Here is a 14,877-nt window from a genome sequence, read left to right on the forward strand (position 1 = left end):
AACCACAGAAGAGTTGAAAGAATATGCAGGGAACAGCAACCTTCACCCTGATACGTCAGCCGTGCACGTTTCACCTAGTTTGCTTTGCCTCGGTCCCATCTCCATATATTTACTTTTGCGGAACCATTTGAAAGTGAGGCACAGGCATCGTGACACTCGTGTGTTTAGGTTTCCATGCGTTGAATCTGAGGTGGGCTGGCTGGGGGCTGAGGCTGGAACCGGCCTTGAGGGTCTACATTAGATTTGAAAGTGGGTGATAAAGTACATACACCCTGTCGCCCAGGGAAAAGGAGAATTGAGACTTGTGCTCTGAAGGATGCCGCAGACGAGGGATGGGAAAGCAGAGAGGACCTGGAGAAAAAAGACGCAAGGTAGGAGGAGAGCTGCGAGCCCTAGGGGAGGTTAAGGTTAAAGTTATGCTTTGCAGACTGAGAGGAAAAAAGTGAAAAGGTGAGAGAGGGAGATGCAGTGTTTTTTGAACACGATTGTAGAGAAGGTGGTAGAATATAGGATTGAGGCTGTAAGTGGAGAGCGTGTATTTTGGAAGGCCGGTGGCCTGAACTTGATGATGGAGGGACGGTTTCTAGAGGACTGGAAGCCTTCGTGGTCCTTGACTAACAGTCCAGCTACTTGAAAAGCAACATCTGTCCCCAGTGTTCTTTGGTTTGTTCTTTCCCGGGAGACTTCAAGTTCCTTGAGAGCAGGGGTTATGTCTTTGCATCCCGACATGGTCCGAGAGAGTGGATAAACAATAATACATACTTGTTAAATTAAAATACAAACACAAAAACCTAATTTGGGTCTGATGATTTAATGGAACGTCCTCATTACCCTCTTCAGAAAATAATGGCAAGAGCTGGGGAAATTGCTGTTGCATTTTACTGCTGTCCGTCGCTGGCAGTCTTTCCAAGTTGGCACCCAAGCGCTTTTGGCAATTTTCACCTTCCCGGAATCACAGAGGAGCTCTGGACTGCAGTGTGATACAAAAGATGGTGCTGTGGGCTAGATTGGGAAGATGTATACAGAAAATGCCAGTACCTCTGATTTGCATGCTTTGACTTTTTAGGATTATTGTTTGCCAACAAATGAGTATGGGTTTAGGAGTGCTAAGTAAATTGGGCTTTCCGGAGACGTTCCTCACATCCCAGGGCTGTTCCAGAGTGGGTTATGTCGGAGATGCTGGCATCGCCTGAGACATCTGACACATTCCCCATCATCAGTGGAGTGAGACAGGGCTTCATAATGGGCCCATTCTTATCCAGCCTCTTTTTTTTTTTTTTTTTAATCCAGCCTCTCTTATGCAGTCATGCTCTAACGTGAAACAAAGGGCCTAGTAACTGGTGTCAGAATACGCTTCTAATCCTCTGGGAAACTTCCTACTCTAAAGGCTAAGAAGCTCATCAGAGCTCCTTGCTGGAGAACTGTAATCCAGGAACGGCTGTGTGCTAATGGTTCCTTTCTTGAAACATACATGCGAGTGACAGTGAATTGCTTGTAGAGTCCATGCCACACTGCATAGATGACAGACTTGTAGGCCAGAGTGATGTCTCACTCAGTCAGGAAAGTCCTACAGAGCCAACAGTTTTCATATGTCAGACGTAACTGAAAGCTATCACCGGGTTTTGCTACTTGAAGCAGCATACTGTTCCCTAATACTTGAATTAACAAAGTAGTCAAAAACTGACCTCTGTCTGCTTTCTGAAGAACCTGAACATGAGAAAGTGAACCAGAACGTGACCAGGCCAGAATAGAGAGACTGTGTTATCCAGCTCTTACATAGCATCAGCATTGCATTTGTTGCAGGTGTCACCTCTGATTGTCTATAGTGACCTGTGTCAGTACTAAGTTTTAAATAGTAATAGTCAATGAGAGGTCCCAGTAGGGTCGACCACCGTTGAAATGATGACCGTTATGTGTAAGACCAGGAAATCGGGTGTTTGTATCTATTTAACTTGATAGATGGAAAATTGATGTGGGATGGACCCAAAATAAGTTCTATAGAAAAAGACATTGAAGCACATTTTCAAATAGCAATAGATGGAGCAGCTTGGAATGACTCAAAGAAAAATTTTAGAGAGGGTACAGCTCAAGGAGTCAGAATTGTAGTCAGGAAGCAGTGCTGTGGAAGAGTGACAGCAGTGTGAGTGAATGAGATCGGATTCATTTCCAATGCAGGCAGACCTTTCATTGTGCTTCACGGATACCACGGCTTTTACAGATTGAAGATTGTGACAACCTCGCGTTGTCAAGTGATGATCAGCATTTTTTAGCAATTAAGTATTGTTTAGGGTGTTTACGTGGCTTTTTTAGACACGATGCTGTTACACACTTAGACTACATTGTAGTGTAAACGTAACTTATGTATGCTCTGGGAAGCCAGACAGTGTGTGTGACTCTCTGTGTTGCGATAATTGCTTTATGGCAGTGGTCTGGATCTGAACCCGCAGTATCTCCAAGGTGTGTCTTCTGTGTGCTAGGCTCTGTGGGTGACTCCACAGACCTGGCCTCTGGCTTGTGCAGCTTGAGTTTTAGCAGGCAGTACAGACCAAGTTAGAGGATTAGTAAGTACAGGTTGTATTGACTCGTAGGAGAGAAGTTAACAGTGCGGTGGTAGAGAAAAATTGCGGAGGGGGTTACTTAGAGAAGGCTTAGAAGGACATTTAGGCAAAGACCTGAAAGACGAGAAGAAAGGAGATGTCCTTGTGAAAATCAGAACACATCCTTGGGAAGAGCAGCCCAGAGGGAAGCACACTCACAGGCTGCGGGCTGCGGGAATCACATGATGCGGGATCTTGTAAACTGTTTCATTCTAAGAACAGTGGGAAGCCATTCAAGGTTTGGAAGCAGGGAAGTGACATTATTTAAGTAACGATTTAAAAGTCTTTCCCCACCCTCCTTGCTATGTGGGAAATAGCTGGGAGGAAGGCACGAGTTGGATAAAAGGTGACCAGGAAGGAAGGTGTGGCTTTATTCCAGGCAGCTGGTAGTTGGGACTTGGGTGGTGGCAGTGGAGGTGGGCTTAGAACCCCTGGACCTGTTGATGGGTTGCATTTGGCAGGTGAGAGAGGACTGAGAATGGCTCCAGGTTTCTGTGGTTTTAGAAACTAGGTAGATGATGGTGATGTTTTGCTGGAATAAAGCACGTGTGTGTGTGTGTGTGTGTGTGTGTGTGTGTTGGGATGAAGCAGGAAAGGAAAATGAGGTTTTTTTGGATGTGTTAGGTTTGAGATAGATGCCAGTGACACATCCAAATGAAGGTGTCAAGTAGATGTTAGCTGTAAGTAATTGGAGTTCAGAGGAATATCGTGAACTCTAGACACATTAAAACTTGAGATGGGCATACACTTGGGGGACGTCAGTATATAGAGGCTCTTGAATGTTTGGGGAACACCTCTAGCTCACCTGGAAAGGAAAGGTATAGTGAGAAGAGGGCTCAGGATAAAGACTTGGACATCTTTAGTTAGAGGTTGTAGAATCTGAAGGAGAAGCCAGCAAAGAAGGCTGAGAGAAAGGAGGAAAATCAGGAGAACATGGGGTCAGAGAGCAGCGAGTGGACAGGGTTTTGCGGTAGAGTGATGATCAGCTCTGAAGTAATCCTGCTTGAGGTGGAAGAACATGAAGACCAGCAAGTACCCATTGGATTTTATGACTTCACATTGGTTGGTGACCTTCACAAGACAGATCCAACAGAGGGGCTGATTTTTGAGAAGGAAAAGATGTTTGTGTTACTGTTCCCAACTAGAAGATTTCGTTGTGTTTATCAGGGAAGTGATTCAGTATTTTTACACTAGTGTAGAATTTCTTAACGTATATTATTTCTCTTGGAGGCGGGGGTCTGTCATTTTCAGTGAATTCTCAAAGGATTGGAGGGGGGTTCCTTTTCTCTCCCCCCACCAGAAAAAGTTCTGCTTTATTGGATTCAAGGCTTTTGTGCTAACATTGTGGTATGGATACCATATGTAAGTAGTACAGGATTCATATATTATATCTTGATGAATCCCTTTTGCTGGACCTAATTTGAAAATACTAGGCAGTGGATAAATTGGAAAATCAGTGCATTGCTGCTGCCATCCTTAAGCGATTTTACATGCTTTGATTTGCATCAATATTTTGTGCTCTTCACACTTGTGAATGCACTAGAATGAGGGGGTTATACGTGTTTACTTTTTAAAAAAATTAATTATGTATTTATTTTTGGCTTCATTGGGTCTTTGTTGCTGTGCGTGGACTTTCTCTAGCTGCGGCGAGCGGGGGCTACTCTTCCTTGTGGTGCGTGGGCTTCTCATTCCGGTGGCTTCTCTTGCTGTGGAGCCGGGCTCTAGGCGCATGGGCTCAGCAGTTGTGGCTCACGGGCTCTAGAGCGCAGGCTCAGTAATTGTGGTGCACGGGCTTAGTTGCTCCACGGCCTGTGGGATCTTCCCAGACCAGGGTTCGAACCTGTGTCCCCTGCATTGGCACACGGATTCTTAACCACTGTGCCACCAGGGAAGCCCTACGTATTTACTTTTAACACTGCATAAGTTATTCATCATAGTATTTTTTCATCCTTTTCAGATTGACTGTTACGTTAATGTTTTGGTACATTAACTAAAATTGGATAATTCCAGGTACATTGAATGTACCTAGAACTCTTAAAGCATCATGTAAGCATCATCTTTCCAGTCATCTACCCGTCACGTTTTATTCATTTGTTTCAGATTATCCCAGGCACTCTGGGTCCTGTGTAACTTGATAATTGATATCCCCTTTTCAGAGATTGGTTCTCAAGGCACGTAATTGTAAATTACACACAGTCAGTCAGGGGACGTCAAGACACCTAGAGTAATTGCTGAATGTGGTTAATAGTTTCATATGAGAGAATGTCCCACAGTGCAAATGTTTATCTTAGTTCTTCCCATCAGCGCAGTGCGGTTAAATAGCAGCTGTGTAGAGCAGTCCCGACGCCAGATTCCCGTTCAGGTTTGGGGGTGAGGTTGGGGGAAGCGCTGCACAAGCACCCTGAGTGACCTGCTTGCTGTCTTTGTAGTCACATCACAGAAGTTGTCAGTCAAAGCACTACATTTTAGCGTCACAAATACGTTACACTTCATTGACATTAGCTGTGTTCAAAGGTGGGTCCTTTGGGTTATGAATGATACCTTTCACATCTTAAGACAATTAGAGGTTATTTTCTCGTATGCCCTTATAGCAGATAAGTATTTGGAGGAGAAATTTTTCATGATCTGTCCTATTCAAATAACTTTGACAAATTTATGAGTTAAAATTGACGACGCAGAGGAACCCGTTTTTATTTGTATGACCTGAAGCTTCAGACTTCAGTCCTGTTGCTGGGTCCACCTGGTGAGATGCGGGTAGCCAGTAAATGGTGTCCTTTGGGTGAGTCGGTGACTCAGGCTGTCTGGAGAAGTGAGAGCAGAGGTCTGGGAGTGTTGACCGTAGAATTTAGAAATTTTCAGGATTGAGAGACATTCTGCTAGTTCAGAGTATTCGTTGGAATCACAAAAGCATTAGGTACTGCCAGAGAAAAGCAAATGGTACCTTGTGGAGCTGCAAGTGTTTTGGCTACATGGCGCTTTGCTCCCCAAATAACTTAAATTTCTCCTACCACCACTCATAACCTTCCTCCTTTATGGGAATACATCTCAGTTTTTTAAGGAAATTTATTGGAATTGGCTTTGTAAAATTTTATTTCTTAGCAGACTTTGCTGGAACACATTTATCCTAAAGAAAAGGAGATCGTTGAAATTGGTGTACATCAAAGACTCTGAAAGAAAACATTTGTTTTACAACAAGCACCCAGGAGGATTTTTTATATAAACATGAAAGATAACTTTCCTCTAACCTAAGTAAATAGTTCAGTAAATGTGTGTTAAGCATTTATAGTAATGTGTGAGCAGAGACTGGGAGTAAAGATAGCAATGCCTTCTGTTACTTAATAGTATATGATACTGCTTTGGCCTTGGTCCTTTTTCTGAATAACTTTAGGAAAGTCCTCAATGCATAGCTTTATTCTTCAGATTGGCAGCCCCCCCAGAAAGTGCTGCTTCTTTGTAGCTCAGAATACTGAGATGTTTCCACATCCAAAATGTATTTATTACATAGTAGACATTGCCGAGTGATATGGACCAGTCCTAAAATAAACCACATGTTAAGGACGCAATTCTTGTTAGAACCAAAAATTGAAATTGGTTTTCACTCTGTCTGGCCACACTGCTGGATTCCGTGTAGATGTAAGGATTTCTTCTACTGTATTTTACTGTAACTATTTGCATTTAGGTATATTGGGAGGAAATTCTGTACCTGTAGTACCTGCAAGTTAAAACACATGACTATGAAAAAAACCCTAAAAGGCTATTAAGGTCTTGGAGCCCAAATTAATTGTTATGATGGAAATTTTGTAGCTTGGAGGATTGGATGCTCCCTCTCTCTGTTTCTGTGTCCTGTTTACTATGAGATGAGTGAATTTTCATCCACAGATGACTGGTGGTGTGTTTGTCTTTTTCCAGGGCCATTCTTGAAACCTTTCTACATTTAGAGGTTTGTTACAGTCCAACTCTCATTGCTTTCCAAAGGTTTATTAAACTTCCCAGCCTGGTAGTGAGGCCCTCCAGTTCTGAAGCTTCTCTGAGATCCCACAAGCCCCTAGAGAAGTGTAAGGTTTGCTGATGGTAACATTTACTCCTTGTCATTTGACCTGGAAGTGCAGGAGAAGAAATGCTGTCTTGTTGTTGAAAGGGCTAACTCAAGTCTCCAATACTAAAGACATTGCCGCAGGCTTAATTTGCGATTCCCTTTCTGGTTGCAGTCTTTGTCGGTTCACTCTGGCATCTCTGGCCCCTCATAGCCCTCTGTGCTGCCTCCTCTCCCGGTCCCTTCAGAACAAAACAGTTAGCCAGTTGGGTGAAGTTTTCTTGGTCTATTCTGAACATACTCACTCGAGCCAGAAAACAGTTTGTGACACTTGACTTTTTGAGGAAGAGATACGATTGTGTGTATCCAGACTATATATGTGAATTGCTGTTGGCCTAAACTTTGAAAGTATGAGTCATTCCCCAACAGGTATTTACCAGGCCCAGTAGATTAGTAATTGTGTTTCTTGAATGAGTTTTTAAAATAATGTAACATACTGAAAGCACATGATTTGCATCTTGAGAATTGTCTGTAATAATAACAGATTTTTGTTTGTTCCAGTTCAGTCTTATTACTAGTTTTGCAAGTACATGAGGCCTGGCTTGGTTATCAGTGACTCAGCTTGGGTGGGCAAGGCGTCTCCTGCCTGCCCCGCCTGCCTGTCTCCCTGTGACCCAGGCTGAGCAATACAGCTCATTGACAACACTGCCGGCGCCTTGGTCTGTGTCTGCCCTGGCGTGTTCCATGCATGGCCCTCTGACTTAAGACACAGCTGTGATCAGCTGCTGCTCAACCATATTCAGTCGCTCATCCTAACATATAGTGGGCATTTCCTGTCGTGCCAGGTACACAAGATAGAGCAGTGGAAAAGCTCTCGTGGAGGTTACATTCATATGGAGGGAGGGACAGTTTTAAAAATGTACAAAACAGTTCTCATCACAAGAAAAAAACTTTTTTCTGTTTCCTTGATTTTATGTCTGTATGAGATGGTGGATGTTCACTCAACTTGTGTGATAGTATTTCATGATGTGTGTAAGTGAAATCATTATACTGTACACCTTAAACTTATACAGTGCTGTACGCCAATTATATATCAAAGAAACTGGAAGGAAAAATGTACCAAAAAGTAATTTCAGGTAACAATACTAAGAAATTAAAACAGAGAAATGGCATTAGTGAGTGACAGGGCAGGTGGGAGCCTCGGTGATGCCACTTGGGGGAGATGGCCCTGAGTGATGACAAGGACCCAGCCATGAGAATGGCATTTTTAGGCCCAAAGACAACAAATAGAAGACTGGACGTTATGAGTGAGGGTGAAGAGTAGCAGAAGATGAGGTAGGCAGGGGTCCGATCTTACTGATTGCGGTAGAAGGCCATTGAAAGTTTTAAGTAGAGGAGTGATCTACCACAGTGCTTGGCCTGTATTCAGACAAAATTTCCAACTCATAAAAAGAGAGCTTACTCTTTGTAAATATTCTTGGTTTTTGTTTTTTCTGTTTTTTTGGGTTTTTTCGGCCTTATGAACAGATTCACTGACATTTCTTTATATAGCAGTTCTGTTTCATCTGGATGTAATAGATCTATCATACCTATTACATCCAGATGTAATACACAGAATATGTAATACATAGAATATGTAATACATAGAATATTCTATGCTGTGCAGACTTCAAAAATAGAATAAAATTTAAATAGCGATTATAGCAGCTAACACTTATGTCATTATTATTGTTACTCCCCTTTTACAGATGAGGAAGGAGAAGCTTAAAGTGGTTACCCAGCTTGCCCAAGGTCACTTAACTGGGGGAGCTGTGTTTAGGCCCCAGCCTTTCAAAGCCTGCATGCCTAACCGTCCTGCTCATACAGTAGCCCTGAATTGAACCTTACGTCACGATATCGCCTGTTCAGTTTTTACTCCACAGAACTGTGTTTAGATTAAAACACAGCTTATTTCACAACTTAGCCACTGACATTGTTGCATCAGGCTGGCCACTTACCCCTCTGTATGTTCTCCAATGTAGGTTTCATCATCATGGCATTCCTCTTTTAAAAATCGAAGGACTCCAACTGCCCTTAGAGTTAAGTACCCCAGTTCTTTATGTGATGTAGAAATCCTTTACAGCCTGATTCCAGTCCACTTGATCCTCATCTTGTTACTTCTGCACCCTCACCCCGCCCGTAACTTAACTACATTCAGTCTACTCCCTGGAGCGTTCTCTCTCCCAATTTCTATCATTATTTTTCAAAGCACAGACGAAGGGGCTTCACCCCACACAGCTCTCTCATCTGTCCCCCATTGGCACTTTATACTTACCTCTTTACAGCATTTATCACACTCACTTACCATTATTTGTGTTTTCTTTAAAATGCAACTGTTTTATTTCTTGAGCCTAACACCAGGAGATGCCTAAAACGTTTGAATGATTACTGAAACAAATTATTTGACTAGCAGTAGTTGTATAAATGTTTCTTCAGATGTTAACATCAGTCACTAAGAAATTATAGTCAAGTTGAAGTGATGAAACCAGTCAGTTTTAATCTTTCATTGGTAGAAACAAAACAAAGTTATTTCTGCTACTTCGTGTAAATGTAATGTTTGTCCTTAAGGTTTTAAATATAGGTGTAATTTTTTTTTTTAGGTGTAATTTTTAAGAAAATTAAAGAAAATACGCACTATACCTAGTGATTTAAAATTTAGATCAAAATGAGAAGATGGGATCATGCTTTGGATATTTACCAGTGTTAGGTGACGCACCTGCTGGTAAAGGCATTGAAGTTGCTGCATTACAGATAGATGTAAAGTTACTTTTGCAGTAAAATATTAGAGTAACGGTCACCATCAGAAAAGAAGATTTGAAAAGTTTTTTAAAGATGTTGGGGGTAGGAGTTTATTAATTAATTTATTTTTGCTGTGTTGGGTCTTCATTTCTGTGCGAGGGCTTTCTCCAGTTGTGGCAAGCGGGGGCCACTCTTCATCGCGGTGCGCGGGCCTCTGAAAAGTTTTATTTGACTAAAACGATAAACTGAGCATTTATTTATGCGTCTCTCTCTGTGTGTATAGCACTGAATTAGATTGTGTGCCGATAGGTGCTCTCAACATAAAACGACATGAAACAGGTAGTGAACAGGACACTGTATATATTAAGGTTCGTTAGTGACCTAAGATATAACTGTTTGATTTTTTTCTAACCATAGTTCCCTTTCATCTAAACCTTCTGTCCGGTGATCCGCAGTGATTGCCAGTTGAGTCCCTGTTGCAGCACACCTGCGGGGGAGGGACTAGCCCGCCTATACCGGCCTGGCTTTCAGTGCTGAGTGGAGGGGAAGGGAGAGGAGCAGTTAGCTGGGGGCTGGGAGGTAAGAGCCCTGCAGCGGTTCTGAGGGGCCTTGGAGAGGGAGGGGGGTGGCCTGAGAGGCAGCTGCTCCCTCTTCTCTTCTCCTCTCAGGGTGAACCAGGGGAAGGCAGTATGAACTGGAGGGTTTACAGACCGAGGGAGTCGAAGGGAAAGGTGGTCCTTGGGAGGCTCTGAACCGAGAAGGGAAAGGGGTCTAAAGAGAGGTGACCTATTTCTCTCGAGGTCAGAAATGGGGTCTCGCTTGTTTTTCCCCACAGGCTACATTTACATCCCCACATTTGCTATTTTGTACAAATAAGATACATCTGAAAGAGAAGCAGAAAAAAGCAAAGGAGAAACCGTGGATTGATTGGCCCTGCTGGACCTGGGTTCCTGGGAAGAGGAGCCCCAGAGTTTGCCATTATTTCAGAATTCCTAGAGAAGCCCCAGCGCTATAAGATTGTGGACATGATACACGCTTCCCGTCTCCCCTCTCCTTTTTACTACCTCGATGGCTGCACACCTGGAATTTTGGCTCTAGAATAATTTAAAAAACATTTTTGCCAAGAAAATATCTTTGGAAAAAATCATGTATGTATGATTTTTTTTTTTAAACTACTTCCTGGCCCTTCAGAACTCTTTGTTTTTTCCCCTTTGCCTTTCTTCCTCCCTCCCTCCCTCCCTCCTTCATTCCTTCCTTCCTTTCTTTCTCTCTCTCCTCCCCCTCCCGTATGTTTTTCTGAGGTATAACTGACATACAACATTATATTAGCTTCATGGGACTTCCCTGGTGATCCAGTGGTTAGGACTCCAAGCTCCCAATGCAGGGGGCACAGGTTCGATCCCTGGTCGGGGAACTAAGATCCTGCATGCCACACGGCCAAAAAAACCCACAAAAAACAAAACGTTATATTAGCTTCAGGCGTACAGTGTGATGATTGGATATTTGTATATGTTTTGAAATGATCACCACAATAAGCCCAGTTAACATTTGTCACCGTACATACTTACGGAATTTTTTTCTTGTAATGCGAACTTTTGAGACATACTCTATTAGCAGCTTTCAGCATGCAGTAGTGTTAACTGTAGTCGCCATGCTGTGTATTGCATCCCTATGACTTATTTATTATTGAAAGTTTGTGCTTTCTGACCACCTTCACCCATCTCCCCCTATCCCCCAATCACCGATCTGTTCTTTGCAGCTATGAGCTTGGTTTTGGGGTTTTTGATTCCACATAAAAGTGAGATCATATGGTATTTGTCTTTCTCTGTCTGACTTATTTCACTCAGCATACTGCCCTCAGTGTCCATTCACATGATTGCAAATGGAAGATTTCATTCTTTCTTATGGCAGAGTAATATTCCACTATTTGTGTGTGTGTGTGTGTGTGTGTGTGTGTGTACACACACACACCCCACATCTTTATTAATTCATCTGTCAGTGGGCACTTGGGTTGTCTCTGTATCTTGGCTGTTGTGAATAATGCTGCAGTGGATGTGGAGGTGTAGATATCTTTTCAAATTAGTGTTTTCATTTTCTTTGGATAATACCCAGAAGTGGAATTCCCAGATCATATGATAGTTCTGTTTTTAGTTTTTGGAGGAACCACCATCCTCACCAAATGTTTTCATTCCCACCAACAGTGCACAGGGTGGAACCCTTGATTTCTTTTTTTAAAAATTGAAGTATAGGGCTTCCCTGGTGGCGCAGTGGTTGAGAGTTCGCCTGCCGATGCAGGGGACACGGGTTCGTGCCCCGGTCTGGGAAGATCCCACATGCCGCGGAGCGGCTGGGCCCGTGAGCCGTGGCAGCTGAGCCTGCGCGTCCAGAGCCTGTGCTCCGCAGTGGGAGAGGCCACAACAGTGAGAGGCCCGCGTACTGCAAAAAAAAAAAAAAAAAAAAAAAAAAATTATAGTTGATTCACGATATTGTACTAGTTTCAGGTATACAACATAATAATTCAATATTTTTTATAAATTATACTTCATTTAAAGTTATTACAAAATAATGCTGTGTTCCCTGTGCTGTCCAATATATCCTGTTGCTTATCTGTTTTATACATAGTAGTTTGTATCTCTTAACCCCACACCCTAACTTGCTCTCCCCCATCCCCCCTCCCCTCTGGTAACCACTAGTTTGTTCTCTGTGTCTGTGAGTCTGTTCCTGTTTTGTTAATTCGTTTGTTGTATTTTTTTAGATTCCACATATAAGTGGTAACGTAGAATATTTGTCTTTCCCTGTCTGACTTACTCCATTTAGCGTAATACCCTCTGGTCCATCCACGTTGTTGCAAATGGCAGAATTTCATTCTTTTTTATGGCTGAGTCATATTCCGTGTGTGTGTGTATATATATGTACCATATCTTCTTTATTTTTTCCTCTGTTGATGGACACTTCGGTTGCTTCCGTATCTTGGCTATTGTAAATACTGCTGCAGTGAACACTGGAGTGCATGTATATTTTTGAATTGGTGTTTTTGTTTTCTTTGGATGAATACCCAGGAGTGGAAATGCTGGATCACAGGGTAGCTCTATTTGTAGTTTTTTAAGGAACCTCCAGACTGTTCTCCATAGTGGCTGCACCCATTCACATTCCCACCAACAGTGCAGGAGGGTTCCCTTTCCTCCACACACTCTCCAGCGTTCGTTATTTGTGGACTTTGTGGTGATGGCCATTCTGACGGGTGTGAGGTGATATCTCATTGTGGTTTTGATTTGCATCTCTCAGATGATTAGTGATGTTGAGCATCTTTTCATGTACCTGTTGGCCATAAGTATGTCTTTGGAAAGATATCTGTTCAGATCTTCTGCCCGTTTTTTTGTTTTGTTTGTTTTTTGCAGTACGCAGGCCTCTCACTGCTGTGGCCTCTCCCGTTGCAGAGCACAGGCTCCAGACGTGCAGGCCCAGCGGCCACGGCTCACGGGCCCAGCCGCTCCGCGGCATGTGGGATCTTCCCGGACCGGGGCACGAACCCGTGTCCCCTGCATCGGCAGGCGGACTCACAACCACTGCGCCACCAGGGAAGCCCAGAACCCTCTATTTCTTAAAGGCAGGTGCTTGATCTCTGGGCTGTGCTTGGGCCATGCTTAGTCCTAGTTCAGTGAGCCCTTCGGGATGGTGTTCAAATTTATTCCAAACTCTTTACATCGAATCTTCTAATATCCCCTTGACAGGACCACGGATGGGTTTAGTATCTCAGTTGTTACCTATTATAAATAGATTTAAGTTTCACAGATGTTGGTAGCCTGATTGCCGGATCCCCATTACATGCGAAAGTAAAAATCACAAATAATGAAGAATCGTAAAGTTTATACCGGTCGGGGTGATTGTTTTGGCAAGCTGAAATCATCTGCTGAATCTGAAAGCATGCAGAAGCCTTTAGGTTTAGAAGATGAGTGGAACAGAAGGGAGGGCCGTGGTGGGGTCTGGCTGGGTGGTGCCTGGGGCTGTGGGTCACCCAGTACTGCTTTTCTGTCTCCTGTACTGCTCTTCCCCTCTCAGCAGTCACGGAACCTGCCCCAGCCCCTGCGTGAGGGTGGCCCTGCCACCACCCCCCCACCCCACCCATGCTGTAGGGAACGTGTGGAGCCAGGTGAGGGGTCTCAGTTGGAGCATTAGCTCCTCCGTGGAGTTGTGCTAATGGAACAACAAAAGCAGTAACTCCTGTCAGCAGTTACTATGGCGCAAGCTTTGTTTGCTTTGAGTGTGGAAACTCATTTAAAAATTTTAAACCATTCCTAGTGGTGGGTACTGTTGGGCCCATTTTACAGATGTTGTAGCTAGTGTGTGGAGGGGCCAGGAGAGGCGCCCAGGCAGTCTGGCTCAGGGGCCGTGTTCTCAGCCCCTCTACTCTGGGTGGGGGGAGTCAGGGAGTCCCGTCTGATTCCACTTTTGTTACTGGTTAAGACTCTTTATGTTGCAGGTAACAAAGTCCAGTTTCAACTGGTTTAAATAAAAAGAGATTATTGTAAGGACATGCAAGTGTGTGACTCTATCAGATAACTCAAGGCCTGAGCTGTTCTGGGTCACAAACAGCAGAAGCAGGGATTCTTTCGGCTTCTCACCTCTGCTGCTCTCTGCACGTGCGCCTTGTTCTTTGTCACCTGCCTGGAGGAACAGGACCACAGGCACTCAGAGAAGCTGACTTTTTTTTTTTGGCCAATTCTGAAACTTCTGGATGGGGGGCCGGTTAGTGCAGTTTGATTGACTTCTGGGCCAAGCAGCTAGTTTGGTGACTGGTGCAGAGGACACCAGCGCTGATGGTTAATTTAACAAGATGGAAGAACCCTGTTCTCTTGGCTCTTCATAACTGGCCGTGGAGGTTCCTCAGTACTGAACGCTCCGTGCCAGCCCCCTAGCCGCGGAGCGCTTGGGAAATGGTAGCTGCCCAAGTGTTTACTGAATGAAGGAAGGAAGTAGTGAATGGTTGTCCTGAAAAAGGAACACTTCTAAAGACAGCTTTTGGCTTTCTGGTGGTTGCCCACGGCGTGGCATAGATGCAGATAGTCTGTTTGGAAGACTTTCCAAATGGGGGAAGGGGCTGTTTTTCCCGGCTGTGAAGTGTTAAGGTGTCTTTTTTTTTTTTTTACCTCTTTATTGGAGTATAATTGCTTTACAATGGTGTGTTAGTTTCTGCTTTATAACAAAGTGACTCAGTTATACATATACATATGTTCCCACATCTCATCTCTCTTGCGTCTCCCTCCCTCCCTCCCACCCTCCTTATCTCACCCCTCTAGGTGTTCACAGAGCACCGAGCTGATCTCCCTGTGCTATGCGGCTGCTTCCCACTAGCTATCTACCTTACGTTTGGTAGTGTATGTCCATGCCTCTCTCTCGCTCTGTCACAGCTCACCCTTCCCCCTCCCTGTATCCTCAAGTCCGTTCTCTAGTAGCTGTGTCTTTATTCCT

At 43.8% G+C, this 14,877-nt stretch overlaps 1 protein-coding gene across 1 annotated transcript in view; it reads left to right on the forward strand.

The window, feature by feature from the left end:
* UBE2E1 (ubiquitin conjugating enzyme E2 E1) overlaps window positions 1–14,877 on the forward strand; it is a 76,653-nt gene that overhangs the window by 12,438 nt on the left and 49,338 nt on the right. The gene's annotated exons all lie outside the window — the stretch shown is intronic.

The sequence above is a fragment of the Leucopleurus acutus genome (assembly GCF_964270905.1).
Source record: "Leucopleurus acutus genome assembly, chromosome: 5".
NCBI classification, from domain to species: domain Eukaryota; kingdom Metazoa; phylum Chordata; class Mammalia; order Artiodactyla; family Delphinidae; genus Leucopleurus; species Leucopleurus acutus.